The sequence below is a fragment of the Neofelis nebulosa genome, chromosome 4 (genome assembly GCF_028018385.1).
Source record: "Neofelis nebulosa isolate mNeoNeb1 chromosome 4, mNeoNeb1.pri, whole genome shotgun sequence".
In the NCBI taxonomy this organism is placed as follows: Eukaryota; Metazoa; Chordata; class Mammalia; order Carnivora; family Felidae; genus Neofelis; species Neofelis nebulosa.
Window position 1 is genome coordinate 43,400,711 of NC_080785.1, and position 14,793 is coordinate 43,415,503.

The following is a 14,793-nucleotide window of genomic DNA, read 5'->3' on the forward strand; positions in this document are numbered from 1 at the left end:
GAGCCACCTGCAGTTGGAAGAACTGATACAGGGAACCCTGGTGTACCCTTCAGCCAGTTTTCTCCAGTTGCAACATCTTACAAAGCTATAATACAATATCACAACCAGAAAACTGGCATTGATACATTCCATGGATCTCATTCAGATTTCACCAGTTTTACACGTACTCCTTTGTGTGTGAGCATATTTTTTTTATGCAATTTTATCTCATGTGTAGGCTTGTGTATTCACCATCATGGCCAAGCTGCAGAACAGCTGAGATTTATTTTTTTAAGGAAACTTCTAAATTCTTTTACCCTTTTGGCAGAAATCACAGGGAGTTTCTTTTTTGTTTGTTTGTTTGTTTATGTATGTATGTATGTATGTATTTTGACAGAGAGGGAGAGAGAGCAAGCCGGGAGGGGCAGAGAGAGAGGAAGCGAGAAATCCCAAACAGGCTCTACACTGTCAGTGCAGAGCCCAGTGCGGTGCCACTCCTACAGTATTTTTCAGTGTTCCTCTGAATCCTTGGAGTCTCACCCCTCCAACTCACTTCAGCTGAAGCAGGTTAACATACATGTATTTTATATCCCGAGCTTTATAACAAGCCTTCACGGGGGAATAAGTTCTTAGCTTAAAAACAAACAACAAAAAAATGGAACTGATAACTTATGGTAATTATGCCTTTGATATTCAAATAATGTTACTTGGATAGAGCTTTATAGTCTTTCAAGTCCCTTTCCAGTCCATCGTCTTTCTTAAGTCTTAAAACAGCTCTGATTAAGTGTGTAAACTAATGAACACATGAAAAAAACATGTATGTGATCAGTGGTTGTGGGAGGCTTAGTCCCACAGGCATGGTCCATGGGAGCTGAACTGTTAGAGAAGGAACCCTGGAGTTGCATGGCACAAACTCCTCAGTCCTCTGCCGGGAAGGAGTGCTGACCCCCTGAAGTGTTTCCCAACTCCGTCCCTTGGCCAGATCCCACCAGAACTGAAAATTAAATCCTTCATGTCAAAGGACAGGATTTGTTCTGGAACAGGTGATTTCAGCATTGTGCTCAGTAGTATTACAGAAGCTGGGAAGCATTGTTCTGTAAGACAGATGCTTTCATGCTCATCACCTGTCATGCAACAAGGTTTGCAATGAATTCCCTGAAATCTTCTAGGCTTTACTGGGGAAATTTACAAAGCAAAAATGAACAAGAAAACAGAAGAGATGGGCCAAGATTCTCTGCTGGACACATCATGGGTGGACACTCCAAGGAAGGGAATTTGTCCCCTTGCTGCATTTAGGGCAAGAGTGGGAATGACCTAAAAGGGGGGGGAGGGGGGGATAATCGAACTTCTTGGGTATCATCCAGTTTGTGGTTAGATACTAGGTCTAACTAGATAGTAGGAGAATCAGTTATCCAGCACCTGAAGACCTTGGTTTTATGGAAAGCAGAAACCGGTCCTGTGAGAAATTTGGGTGCAATCCCTTCTGTGTGAAATGAGAAGCCCAGGTCCCAGCTGGCCTGTCCAAGCAACCCAGAATGAGGTCAGTTTTTGACAACCCTGCTTGTGGCACCACGAGTCTCATTCATCTTTGTATCCCCAGCACTTAGCACAGAGCCCAGCACATGATAGGTACGTGAGCACCGCCTGATGCGTTAATGAATAAATACACTTTTGTGCCAATTGAAAACAACTGATTTTGTTCTTGCTGATGAAATGAGAGGAGAGCAGATAAGAAACGTCGTTGCCTACATTTCTTGAATCTGCGGAAGTCGGTATGCATGCTGCGCCTCTGCTTTGGTAAAACCTCTTTGAAGAATCCCTAACTTTGTGAGAAGGCTCCCTGGCTGCAGCAAGGTCTACTTCTACAGAATTTCTATCATTTCTTTGCAGCTCTGGCAAGTAAGGCCGTGGGATCTGGATCTGAGTGTCTGAGATCTGAGACACTCAGCAAAGGAAGTCTCCACAGGCGGTGGCAGCTCTGGAATTTCCCACAGCCACTCCTCCAACAAGCTTTGTAAGTCTTCAGTACTTTGATTGAATTAGATGCACAGCAGAATGGGAAGTGAGCCACTGTTGGTGAAATGTTTATGGAAACAATTTGAAAAGTTACCTCCCTAAAACAGTTTTCTGTCGGACAGTGTTTGCTAAACTCTTCCCCACTGAAAACCCCTTTTAATATGATTTCCCCTGCACAATCCCTGCTTTGAAAGATTTTGCAAGCACAATGAATTTATCTTCCCAAAAGGAAATCAAGGAATCAAGATTTTTTCCCCCCCTAACTAAAAGTCATCCCTGAGGCTTTATTTTAAGTAAACAATTACTTTCAAGCTTCCTGAAAAACTGAAAGTAGCTGGAGGAATTTTTCCCTGTTCCCTGGGACTGCGGTTATTACTTTCTGAAACTGCTAGGCTTCTAAGTTTGAAAGTAGCGTTTCGGATGGCAGGCAGATAGCACCAAATTAACACAAGCCTGTGAGTTCTAGGTCTTTTGCTATCAATTTATCCTCATGACTGCTAATGAGTACTTAACTGTGGCAGCTATTCCTGCCCCAAATTCTCCCTGTGTAGGTGTCCTGCTGAGTGGTAAGATTTTTGTCTGATGAGCAGGCAGAGGCCAGACTTTCGCCCCCAGCTTTCTGTTAATGTGATTATCTTGGGAGAATGTTCAACAAGCAAACTGGAATATCCAACGCCTTTTACCTAAGGAGCTGTCCCTTTGAGATGTAGAATAAGCCACTTGTCTCCCTAGGTCAAAGTCTTTTGTGGTACAAAGTTGTTTGGGATGCGGGAAAAATTCTCAAGTAAGAGCATAATAAAGCAGTAAGCAACACTATTTTCTAAAAGGAAAAAAAAAAAGAACTTTTATTACCTTCACAAATTGTCATAGCACTTTCTGTGGGGGGAAGATTAGAATAGATAGGAGCTTAGAAATCTGACCATGGCTGGTATGAGAGTACAGAGAATCTGGTACTTCTTAATTTCCCATTTAGGTTCTCAGTGTTCCAGGAAGTGGTTTGCTCAAGTTTCTTTTCTCCATTTAGTTCTCCTGAATGCCCAGCTTCAGTGCCTGGGCATTGCTGCCAGGGATCCTGCTGGTGCATTCAGCTGCCATTCAAGGAAACAGCCCTCCACACCGCCTCGCACTTGGAAGTCTGTCTTACAGCATAAAACAGGTGGAAGGACATTCTGCCTTTAGAGTTCTACTGGCATGTCTTGCTACTTCTACTGCCCGATGCCAAGAATGACAAAAATCTTTTGTGTATGTTTGGGGGTGGGAAAGACCAGATAGTACTGTGAATAGCAGTTAACTTGCTGTTTGGGCAAGATTCCCAGGGCAGCTGTTGTAACTCAGGCGGCAATAACTCTAACACTTGGCTCTGTTTCTAGGATGGATTGATAGAAACTCTGGACAAATCATTTAAAAAATTATGCTCCTGTGATATGTTGAATGTATCACTGATCAACTCAAAAGCTGAATGTTTGTTAATATCATAATAATGAAGCACAATGAGCATGTTAATCAACCAGGTTGTGATTACACTTCCATTTCCATTCTAAATATCTTCTGCTTTCAGTAAAGTCTTTGGCATCTGTTGGCAAAAATTTGAACTGATGCAAGATTTGCAATCTGTAGCTACAATTGAGACAAGATTACTTTTTTCATATGTTGGCAATCTTTTTTAAAGTTTATTTATTTATTTTTGAGAGAGAGAGAGAGAGAGAGCAGGGCGGAGAGAGAGAGAGAGAGAGAGAGAGAGAGAATCCCACTGACAGTGCAGAGCCCCACACAAGGCTCAAACTCACCATGAGAACCATGAGATCATGAACTGAGCTGAAATCAAGAGTCAGACACTTAACTGACTGAGCCACCCAGGCACCCCTATATGCTGGCAATCTTACTTGCACTAAGAAGTTAGTCAACTTCACAATGGAATTTTAAGTTCTAACTGTGAATTTGCCAATCATTTGTTCTTAGTCACGACTTCAACCTATGTTTAATTTTTAGTCTTGACACATACATGTACACATACATACACGTTATTTTATTTTTTTGTGTAAAGAAAAAGATTATGTTAGTACTCAAGTGGTAGATATTCATGCTAGATTAAATTTACACTCCAGTAGAAGATAAAAATGTGACTAATTGAAATAAATTATTCCTGGAAAATGAATTCTCAACATAAAGTTATATGAATCTCAACATTGTCAAGTTAAATCTCCTCAAGATTCCCTAGACCTTATTAATGAGCATCAGTTTTAAAAATAGTTACATGGTTTTGCCTTCATCATTTCCTTTTGCCGAACACATCCAGACCAATAATAAGGGATACAACTGCTCCCATTTCAGAATGGGTTTAGCATGGGCAGTATTGATACAATTAATGATCCTATATCACCAGCAAAGCATAGAATTCAAATTGACCTTGGCCTAAATTGACTTAACATTTTAATTGGGTTATTTGATCACAGCTGGAAAATTGGACACATAGTAACAGCCATCTGGCCTGCCCTGTGTCTGTTCCTCCTGACCGCTCACTACCTTGGCTCACCTATTAGGTCTCTTCTACTTTCTCGTATGTGCCTCAACCTCCCTGATCAAAGCCCAACGTGGCCTCAGTTGTGGTACTGGCCGAGCTGGTCTGTCCTGCCTAGCAGCTTCCACTTACCAGTGCCAGCCTCTCTGTCATTCCTGGTGCCTGATCAGACCAGCAGCCTGTGCCAGTTTTGCTGTCTGCTTCCTAACCCATGCCTCAACCACTCCCGTGGTGGCCTCTTCTGCCATCACATTTTCTCTGACACTCTTGATTTCTGCCGGTGTTGGCCGCAGTCAGCTCAGCTGCTGGTGCTTGCATGGGCCCACGTACTGCTAAAGCCAAAGCACAAGGTAAACTCGGCTCTACCACACTGACTTTGGTCCTCCCCCCAACTCACTGGACACGACACTGGCACTAGATCTGACGGGCATTATAATCATGGCTTTCTACTTTTTGTTTGAGAATTCTTCCCCCCTTGCTGCCTCCTCCTTCCTGCTCTCACACCCCACAGTAACGGTGATGCCTCCTGCTTTATGTTGCCTTCTCTGGAATGCCCGTGAGTGGGCCAGCCCAGCAGGTCCCCAGGCCTGGCCCACATTCACTTGGATGCTCTTGCTACCACCTGCTTATATACCCTCTGCCATTGCACTGCTTTTTGGACAGGTTGATGGTGTTGCCTCTGTTCGCCTGCCTAGGATTTAAGGCAAAAGAAGCCCACAGTTCAGAGCAGATACAGCTAAATGTAAGTGGGAAAAGTGAAACAGTGGGGGAAAGGGGTTATGGGAAAGGAGGTGGGATGAGAGAATCTAAGTGGAGTTATTAGCAGGAGTAAGAGTGAATAACAGTGGTGCAAGACGGTGGGAGTGAGGGGGACATGAGAAAGTGATTGTGAATATAAAGAGAGCTGTACTTGACCATGAAATCCTACCCACTCAGAGCCCTGGCATTTGACTGGTAGCATGCCCTACACACTTAATGGACATAGTTTATTGAACCAATTCTCTTTAATGAACAAATGTCCCAGAAGATTTAATGAGAATAAAACTAAGAAAGGAAGTTCCCTAATTCCTTAAATATAATTTGTGAATTTGTAGGGCAGTAAAGGAAACCCACAGCTTTAACGTGACTTTTAACATAATCTTATCATATCCCCAAGAGATAATATAATTGGTGTCTGAGTGCAAAAATCTTGGGAAACCATGGACTACAATGTTACATGAGGAGGATGGGTTTCCACAAAATAAGATGGTTTTTGTGTGTGTGTGTGAAACAAGGCAAAGTAAGGTAATTCCCCATAGCAATAAGGGATAATGCTAAAATTATGCTAAAAAGGAGTGGGAAACAGGCTGCTCAAAGGCATACGTCATGATAATAATCCATTAGTCACGAAAATTTATATTTAAAAATTTTTTAATGTTTATTTTGAAAGAGAGAGAGAGAGAGAGAGAGAGAGAGCAAGCAGGCAGGGGCAGAGGGAAGGGGACAGAGGATCCAAAGCAGGCTCTGCACTGATAGCAGTGAGCCCGATGTGGGGTTTGAATCTGTGAACTGCCAGATCATGACCTGAGCCGAAGTCAGATGCTCAACCGACTGAGCCACCCAGGCGCCCCGAAAGTTTATATTTTTTAAATAGAGTATTGGTGAACAAGTTATTAGATACTTGGGCAATCATCAAGATTTGTTTTCACACTTTAACACCTATGTCGTCTCTATCCTTGATCACACTTTTAAATTTACTTCAAGGTAAGTGGTGGTTTTTTTCTTTCATTTTATTTATTTTAGAGAGAGAGTGTGTGCAAGCTGGGGAGAGGGGCAGAGAGAGAGAGAGAGAGAGAGAGAGAGAATATCTTGAATAGGCTCCACTCAGCGTAGAGTTGGCTACAGGGCTTGATCCCACGCCCCTGGGATCATGACCTGAGCCGAAATAAAGAGTCAGATGCTCAACCAACAGAGCCACCCAGGCACCTGGGTGATTTAAAAGGATTTTCCAATATCTCTCTTGAAATCGTGGACAGAAGTTGGTAAAAGTGGGAGGATGAGGGAGATTGAAGGAGTGGCACTTTTGTGTTATTATAAAGCTTCCAGTGTTGTAAGTGAGATTATATTTTTGATTATGCTCAGGTATTTTCCAGCCTGATAGCTATTTATATCTACAATTAGGAATTCAAAAACCCTCTAAAATGACTTATTCTATTTTTCTAATAAAGAATTGAAGGAGGATTCTGCAGGTTGCAGCTTTAATAAAAGAGCCTTACTCTTGTATTTCAAGGGTCCAGGAATAGTAACTGAAACTCCCAAATAATCCGCAGGTGACTCTAATACCATACATTCCCATCTGCAGTCCTTACAATTTGCTGACAATGTGCTCCTGGATTTGCATCAGGAAATGGATCCTGGAAGCGGATCCTATCTCTCCACAACAGCAGTGTCAATAATTGGGGTCCTATCATCAAGGACTCAGAAGGACTAAATACATTATAGACGTGAACAAGGTATGCAATGAAGGCAAAGCTATAACCATACACCTACATACTAATTTAAATAGCTAAATTTACTCTATGTCCTAAAAAATGGGTATTCATACATTATGCAGTTTCCTTCTCAAAGTGCTATAATAAAATTTTATTTCAGACAGAAAATTAAATTCTATGAAAGCATATGATTTAAAATACATGTTAAGTCTTCGTAATTTTTATTTAACTCTTTCAGAGATCGTTGAAATTAGCAAGAGGACTTGATCCAACAGATTCACTTTACAGATGAGAAGAATGAGACCCCAGAGGAGTTAGATAAATTGCCAAAGTTAGTAGAGTCAGGACAAGACTGTAAGACCACTAACTCCTAGGACAAGACCTCTCTACTTTATTTTGCAGCGCAGCAGCTCAGTGATGGCTTACTGGTGTTCATAACATATCGAAAAACTTTGGGGGTATTAATTACTTGAATAGCCCAGGTCATCTTTAGAAACTATATGAGAAAGTCTGAAAACAGACTATTTTTCTTAATCCATTTTTCCATGGTAAGCAGATAGGATTGAAATCATCGCTGTCTCAAAAATTGTTTGCAATCTCTCATTCTCTCCACTAAATAGTAAACTTCTGTATGGCCAAATAGCCCAGTGAAAACAAAATCAGAGAAAACTGAGCTCCAGGTCTAAATTAAAACAAATGAAGATTGATGGTGAATGTAGCAAAAATGGGTAAATCATTTATCTATCTATCTATCGCCTATTTATCTATTTTTAATTCCAGCATAATTAACATATAGTGTTACATTAGTTTCAGGTGTACAATATAGTGATTCAGCAATTCTGTACATTACTCAGTGTTCATCATGGTAAGTGTACTCTTAATCCCCTTCACCTATTTCACCCATGTCCCCTCTGTTACCATCAGTTTGTTCTCTGTAGTTAAGAGTTTGTTTTTAAGTTTGTCTTTTTTTCTTCGCTTGCTTGTTTTGTTTCTTAAATTCCAGGTATGAATGAAATCATATGGTATTTGTTTTCTTTGACTTCTTTCACTTAGCATTATACCCTTTAGATCCATCCGTGTTGTTGCAAATGGCAAGATTTCATTCTTTTTTATGGCTCAGTAACATTCTCAAAATCTTAAAAACACATTGTTAAGTAAAAAAAGCAAATTGCAGAAGGCGATATGCAATATGGTGCTACTTTTTATAAAAGGTGAAAATGTTCATTTATGTAGATTTTGTTTAGAAATGCATACATATATTCTCAAGCTATAAAAACATGCATGGGATGATAAACACCAAATTCATGGTAGTGGTTACTTGAAGGGAAGGATGATGGACAGTGGGATTGGGGGAGGTAGTGCCAGGAATTTTGTCTGCATCTGAAATATTTTAATTGTGTAAAAAAATTCTGACGAAAGTGCTCAGGCAAATAAGGAAAATGTTAAAATTTGACTTGGCTGTATAATGGGCACCTGGAAGTTCATTCTATGGTTCCTCATAATTTTTTTATATTCTGGATGCACCTCACTATTCACACAAAAGGAAAGAAAGAAAAACAAAAAGAAAGAATAATTCAAGTTTAAGCAAAAGGAAATTGAGTGTTTGCACAAACACATTAGACATTTAGGAATATTTAAATACATTTTTGGTCTAAAACTTTGTTAACACAAGTCTATTTATGGATGAAGAGCATTATAGATTTAGCCCCATTCAAGAGTTGTGATTTATGTGTAAACTGGTGTGTTATGAGATCCAGCCACTGCAGAGTCTCATTAAAAAAAAACATAAGTCTAATCTCAGAAGACGGGAAATAATGAAGGCTCTGGCGTGGGTGTGGTTGCTGCCATTTGGCTCCCACGCTATAGAAAGAAATATGCTTGCTTGTGACTGGGGAGATAGTACTATTGACATATGTGACAGCCAGCATAGGGATTTGACCCACCCTTAAGATAGATATATGGTATGACTGGGCTTCCAGAGTTTCGTGTAGATTTATCTTCTCGGGGTAGGATGGTAACTGATTCACTCTCTCTCCCTGATCAACAATCAGGTTCCTTGCTCCTTTCCCTTTCTGCAGAGAACTCTGTGAATTACACGATATTAAATCATTCCCAAACATAGGATCCAAGATCCTACATTACTTCTTCCTTGTCTATTTGAATATGCTTAAAATGATGTATTCTCTAAGTTATGACTGTATTTTTTTCTCCTGGTAAGGTGAACTTGTTATTTAATTTCTACTTTCTCCCTTGGAGTCCTGTCATCTACACCAAATTATGTTTTTAGTTACTCTATTTATAGTGTGTAGAATCAAAAATATGTTCTCTTTTGGGGCGCCTGGGTGGCTCAGTCGGTTAAGTATCCGACTTTGGCTCAGGTCATGATCTCAGGGTTTGTGGGTTCGAGCCCCACTCAGGCTCTGTGCTGACAGCTCAGAGCCTGGAGCCTGCTTCGGACTCTGTGTCTCCCTCTGTCTCTGTCCCTATGCCGCTCATGTTCTGTCTTTGTCTCTCAAAAATAAAAAATAAACACGTTAAAAAAATTTTTTTTAAATGTGTTCTTTTTCTAGTTTCACTGCTCTTTGAATGCAAATGTTTTTTAAAAATCTGATTCCCATAGGTGATGGGCATTGAAGAGGGCATCTTTTGGGATGAGCACTGGGTGTTGTATGGAAACTAATTTGACAATAAATTTCATATAATAAAAAAAAAATAAAAATCTGATTCCAACATTCATTAGTTTCCCCAAGCAAATTAGTAAATCAGTTATACAACTGATTTATTAAATAACATGATTACTAGCTCGAGTATTCATTTAATTGTATTCACGTTTAGGGGCATCTGAAATTCTGAACCATTTATATTAGATTTCCAGAATTCCTTTCCTCTGAAGGAATGATTCAGAGCCAAAGAAGAATTTTTAAAACAATGACTTTCATTCAAAAAGTATATACTCAACCTAGAAAATGAAAAGGGACAGCAAAAAAAAAAAAAAAGGTAAAGAGGGGACGGGAGATTGAAAATGAACGGAGAACAAGAAAGTGATAAGTTTGGGGTTGAAAAATTAGACTAAAAAAAGGCAGGATGGAGGAAAAGCTTATCATAAATGCATGAAATGCAAATGTAATGGCATCTAGAAACAAAAATTGAGGTCAAGTTTCTAAATTGTGATTAGATCCAAGGTGTGGATCTGTGATTCCAGGGAGATTTAGCCTTACAGATCCCTTAATCAGAGACTAATTCTACATCTTTGTGATTTCTGTCTTCTTCTATTCACTAGCCCTTAACAGAACACAGTGACATCTCCTAGAGGTGGAAGCTAGCAGCAATGTAGCTTTCTACCTTTCCAAAAGTAGATACTAAATTCCTATCTAGTGGTAATTTTCTTGTTTTTACTTGAATTATTTTATTATAGGACATTGAAAACAATAGTTATGAAAGTAGCTAAGATGTCACAAATTAAAGTTTTTGAGTTCTGATTTAAAAATTGGAACAGGAAATGATGCAATGTTAAGGGGAAAAAAATTAGGCTTTCTCCCTCCTTTCCTTGGCAAATCAAATGCCCAGTTATCAAAGAACTCAAGCAAATACTGCATACACGAGCATAACTGTTTCTAAATAAAATGTCGAGAATGTAAATGCTGCATCAGTTCCTAATTAAGCATTCTGTAAATAAAGCCTTACTCTTCATCGTTGGTTTTATAGGAAACTTCCATGGTCAGAGATAGCGAATGGAGTGGAATAGTAGAGCCACCCAGTGGCTAATGTGGTTAACCACAGCAACAGTGCATTTCATGGTTCATTTTGTCTGTTTCCTGTTTCACAAATAAGTATATTTCCTCTTGAAGATATGGCACCAAGTACCTTTAAGAAGAAATTTAATAATGTGATAGTGAATATGAAATCCATAACTTGAATATCACTCACAAATTAGGTCTTCATATACAAAATTGAAGAATTTGTGAGTAAGCAACTTCGAAAAAAAAAAAACCCATATCATTTGGGGCGCCTGGGGGCTCAGTCTGTTGAACCACTGACTCTTGGTTTCAGCTCAGGTCATGATCTCACGGTTCATGAGATTAAGCTCGGTTCGTGAGATCGAGCTCCATGTCTGGCTCTGTGCTGACAGCGTGGAGTCTGCTTGGGATTCCCTGTCTCCCTCTGTATCTGCCCCTCCCCTGTTCACACTTATGCTCTCTCTCTCTCTCTTCTCTCTCATTACACTGCCCATTGTGTATTGAAGTTAACACATTTTCAATTTCCCTTTTTGAATCTGGTAGATTAAACAAGCTGCTTCCAAGAGAAGGAAACATGAGTGTAATTAATTATTTGATATCTTGGTATAGGCTTTTGGGGGGATTACTCTGTGATAGTGACAAGTGAATGACTTTAACAACTGGGTAGCTAAAAGTGACATAAAAGTTTTATTTGAAAATGCCACTATTTGTAAAATTCCAGGAATAATATCTTTTTGTAACTAAACTCACAATGAAAACTTTAGATGTCAACTTAAAAATGCATGAGGGGTTTCACAGTTAAAAAAAAATCGTTTTGGAGCTATAAGAACAACCATTTTTGAAGACTACTATTTTAGGCCCTAGGACCGGTAGCCAAGTTAAAAGGAGGTTTCTATGTGATTTGGCCTTTCAACTCAGAAGTTGATGCCCTCTTCCTTCTCCTTTGTCTTTTCTTCCTATTTTCCCTTCCCCTCCCTTTTCCTCTCCTCTTTCCCCTCTTTCTTCTTCTTGTGTTCCTCCTTCCTCTTCCCTCTTCTTCATCTTCGTCATCATCATCGTCATCACCATCATCATTATTAAATGACTCTCATTTATTGAGGGCTTGCTATGTGCCAGTCACTGAACTAAGCAGTCTGTACGCTTTATCTCTTTTAACACTCACAGTACCCCATGAAGTAGAAATTACTATCCCTATGCTATATTCAAAGGTACTAACACTCCCAGAGGTTAATTTATGTGCCCAAGATCATATAGGTAATAAGTGATAGAGCTACATTTGAGCACAGGTTGGTCTGACTCCAGAGCCTAGGTTCTTAACTACTTTTACTTTGTTGTACGATAGTGTCATGGTAATAGAGAGGATGTATTGACTAGCCTTGACTTCTACATGTGTATTTTCTCTGAGGATCTAGCTGAATGGACAGAATTCAAGGGTTTGAGATCCTGGGTCCCAGGCAGCTCTTATATCCTTTTCACAAAAGATATGACTAGTAATCTAAAGAAAAAATGGGGGCTCCTGGGTGGCTCAGTCATCTGACTCTTGATTTTGGCTAAGGTCATGATCTCATGGTTTCATGAGTTTGAACCCTGCGTTGGGCTCCGTGCTGAGAGTTTGGAGCCTGCTGGGGATTTTCTGTCTCTCCATCTCTCTCTGCCCCTCCCTCACTCGCACTGTCTCTTTCTCTCTCAAACTAAATAAATAAACTTAAAAAAATAATAAAAAGAAGGGGGAAAATGAATTTCTAATAGAAGGGGAGGTGCTCAGATGTCCCCACTCTCCTGAGAATTCTTGTCTTATTCCTTTCTGACTATCCTCAATTGAAAACAAACCAACTTTAAGGAAGGTGGTAATTTGAATCCCGGGTCTTAATTAGATTTTTCAGCTTGTTTTCAACTCCTGCTAACTGAAAGTAGGCTTTGATAGGAAACAGGTTAGAAAGAACATTAGGTCACTGGACAGTGGTGGGTAGGTCTGGGAGAAAGGAGGAAGAAGGATACAGTAAAGGGGAGATAAGAAAGTGAGAAAATAAAACTTCTTACTTCACAGTCTTAAATAGGGTCAAGTCTACATTTACATTTATTAATTTAAAGAAGTTTAAAAGTAAGAAAGGGAATACACACATCTGTCAAAAACTCCTCTAAGAAAATCACCTCTGTCCAAATCCCAGCCCTCCTAGTAGGGCTGTCAGTCACGGCCTGACAGCCGGGCGGTAGCCTCCCCCGCATCCCCATCAACATGTGACCTAGATGGGCCAATGAGAGTGTTACATCTTCATGGACATAATGATTGGTCCAGGGTAGGCATCAGAGCGAAGCAAGGATAATCAGAATCTTTCAATGACATCCGATATGTGGAAGTCATAGGTCTTAAAGATGAAGGCTTGAGATCTCCAGTGGCCATTTTTCTACTCTGAGAAAGCCCACTAAGGAATGATACCAATACGTCATTGGGTAGTAACGAATGGGAAAGAGAACTGAATCCAGTGATGACCTTTTGATAGCTAGCACCACTTACAAGAAAATAGACAAAATGGCATATTTTCAGAAAATTTCAAAACGTTGATGACTACTAGCTGAACTAAAGCAAGTTTTAAATAATGCCAAATTCTTACTTTCATGTCAAGCTTAATTTCAACTGATTTTAAAATATAATGGCCAATGTATATCAAGAGTGACAAAATAATTACTTTTGACTTAGTATTATTCTCCTGGGAATGCGTTTCAAGAATATGGGCTAAGCGTATCAAGATATTTATAGAAGCATTATTTTTAATAATAAAAAATTATGAACTCACCTAACACTTGAGAAATAACTAAATACAATTATGGCATATTAATGCAGTGTTATATTTTGAAACTCCAGCACTGATAAATACGATTTTATAAAATAAAAAAAGTACTCAAATAGAAATAAAGAGAATTTATAGAAATGCTTTCATTTTATTTTTATTTTTTAAATTAAAGGGTTTTATTTTATCCTTAAAGATTTTAGCTGGTGCAGCAATAAGAGCCCCTAAAACTACCATAAAAGACGAATCAAAAAATATGTGGGTTTACAACTACTTTGTATTTCAATACAGCACTTTTTGTTAAGAGCAAGAAAGTACTCTCTAAATATTTAAGAGGTGAGGGGCGCCTGGGTGGCGCAGTCGGTTAAGCGTCCGACTTCAGCCAGGTCACGATCTCACGGTCCGTGAGTTCGAGCCCCGCGTCGGGCTCGGAGCCTGGAGCCTGTTTCCGATTCTGTGTCTCCCTCTCTCTCTGTCCCTCCCCCGTTCATGCTCTGTCTCTCTCTGTCCCAAAAAATAAAATAAACGTTGAAAAAAAAAATTTAAAAAAAAGATATTTAAGAGGTGAGGGGTGCCTGCGTGGCTCAATCGGTTAAGTATCCAACTCTTGATTTCAGGTCAGGTCATGATCCCATGGTTTGTGAGACTGAGCCCCACATCGGGCTCTGCGCTGTCCGCACAGATTCTACAGAAACTCTTTTAAGTGAAAAAAGGCATTTCTAAAATTGTGTATGTATACTATTAGTTCAACTGTATAAAACTATATATACGCATAAATTCGTTATACATATGCATACATGTACAATGAAAATTGGAAGACATAAAAAATAATGATAGTTGCTAACAGTGAGATTATAAAAAATTAGACTAAAATTTCTTATGAAGTCAAAAAATGTTTTAAATAAAAGAAAATCATAGCTGGTATTTTTCTATGACGTTTCTATGAAATAGCAATCTAAAAATAGTTTCGGTTAGCGAGAAGTCAAAATGATGTTTTGCCTGGGTGGCTCAGTTGGTTGAGCATCGGACTTCAGCTCAGGTCATGATCTGAAGGTTTGTGGGTTCAAGTCCCTTCACGTTGGACTTTGCGATGACAGGGCCGAGCCTGCTTTGAATTCTGTGTCTCCCTCTCTCTCTACCCTCCCCCACTCTCTCTCTCTCTCTCAAAAATAAACATTAAAACAATTTAAAAAAGTAAGTCAAAATGAAACAATATACCCAAACTGAGGTTTCTAAGGGAATATTGAAAAAACTGGAGAACCAATACATAACTGGTGGGGAAC

The 14,793-nt window shown here is 39.4% G+C and overlaps 1 long non-coding RNA gene across 1 annotated transcript; it reads left to right on the forward strand.

Moving 5' to 3' along the window:
* Window positions 1-1,747: 1,747 nt before the first annotated feature.
* On the forward strand, window positions 1,748-8,528 carry LOC131509142 (uncharacterized). Its single transcript, XR_009260314.1, has 3 exons — window positions 1,748-1,993; window positions 5,177-5,255; window positions 7,605-8,528. It is a non-coding gene; the product is annotated as an uncharacterized LOC131509142 (long non-coding RNA).
* Window positions 8,529-14,793: the final 6,265 nt, after the last annotated feature.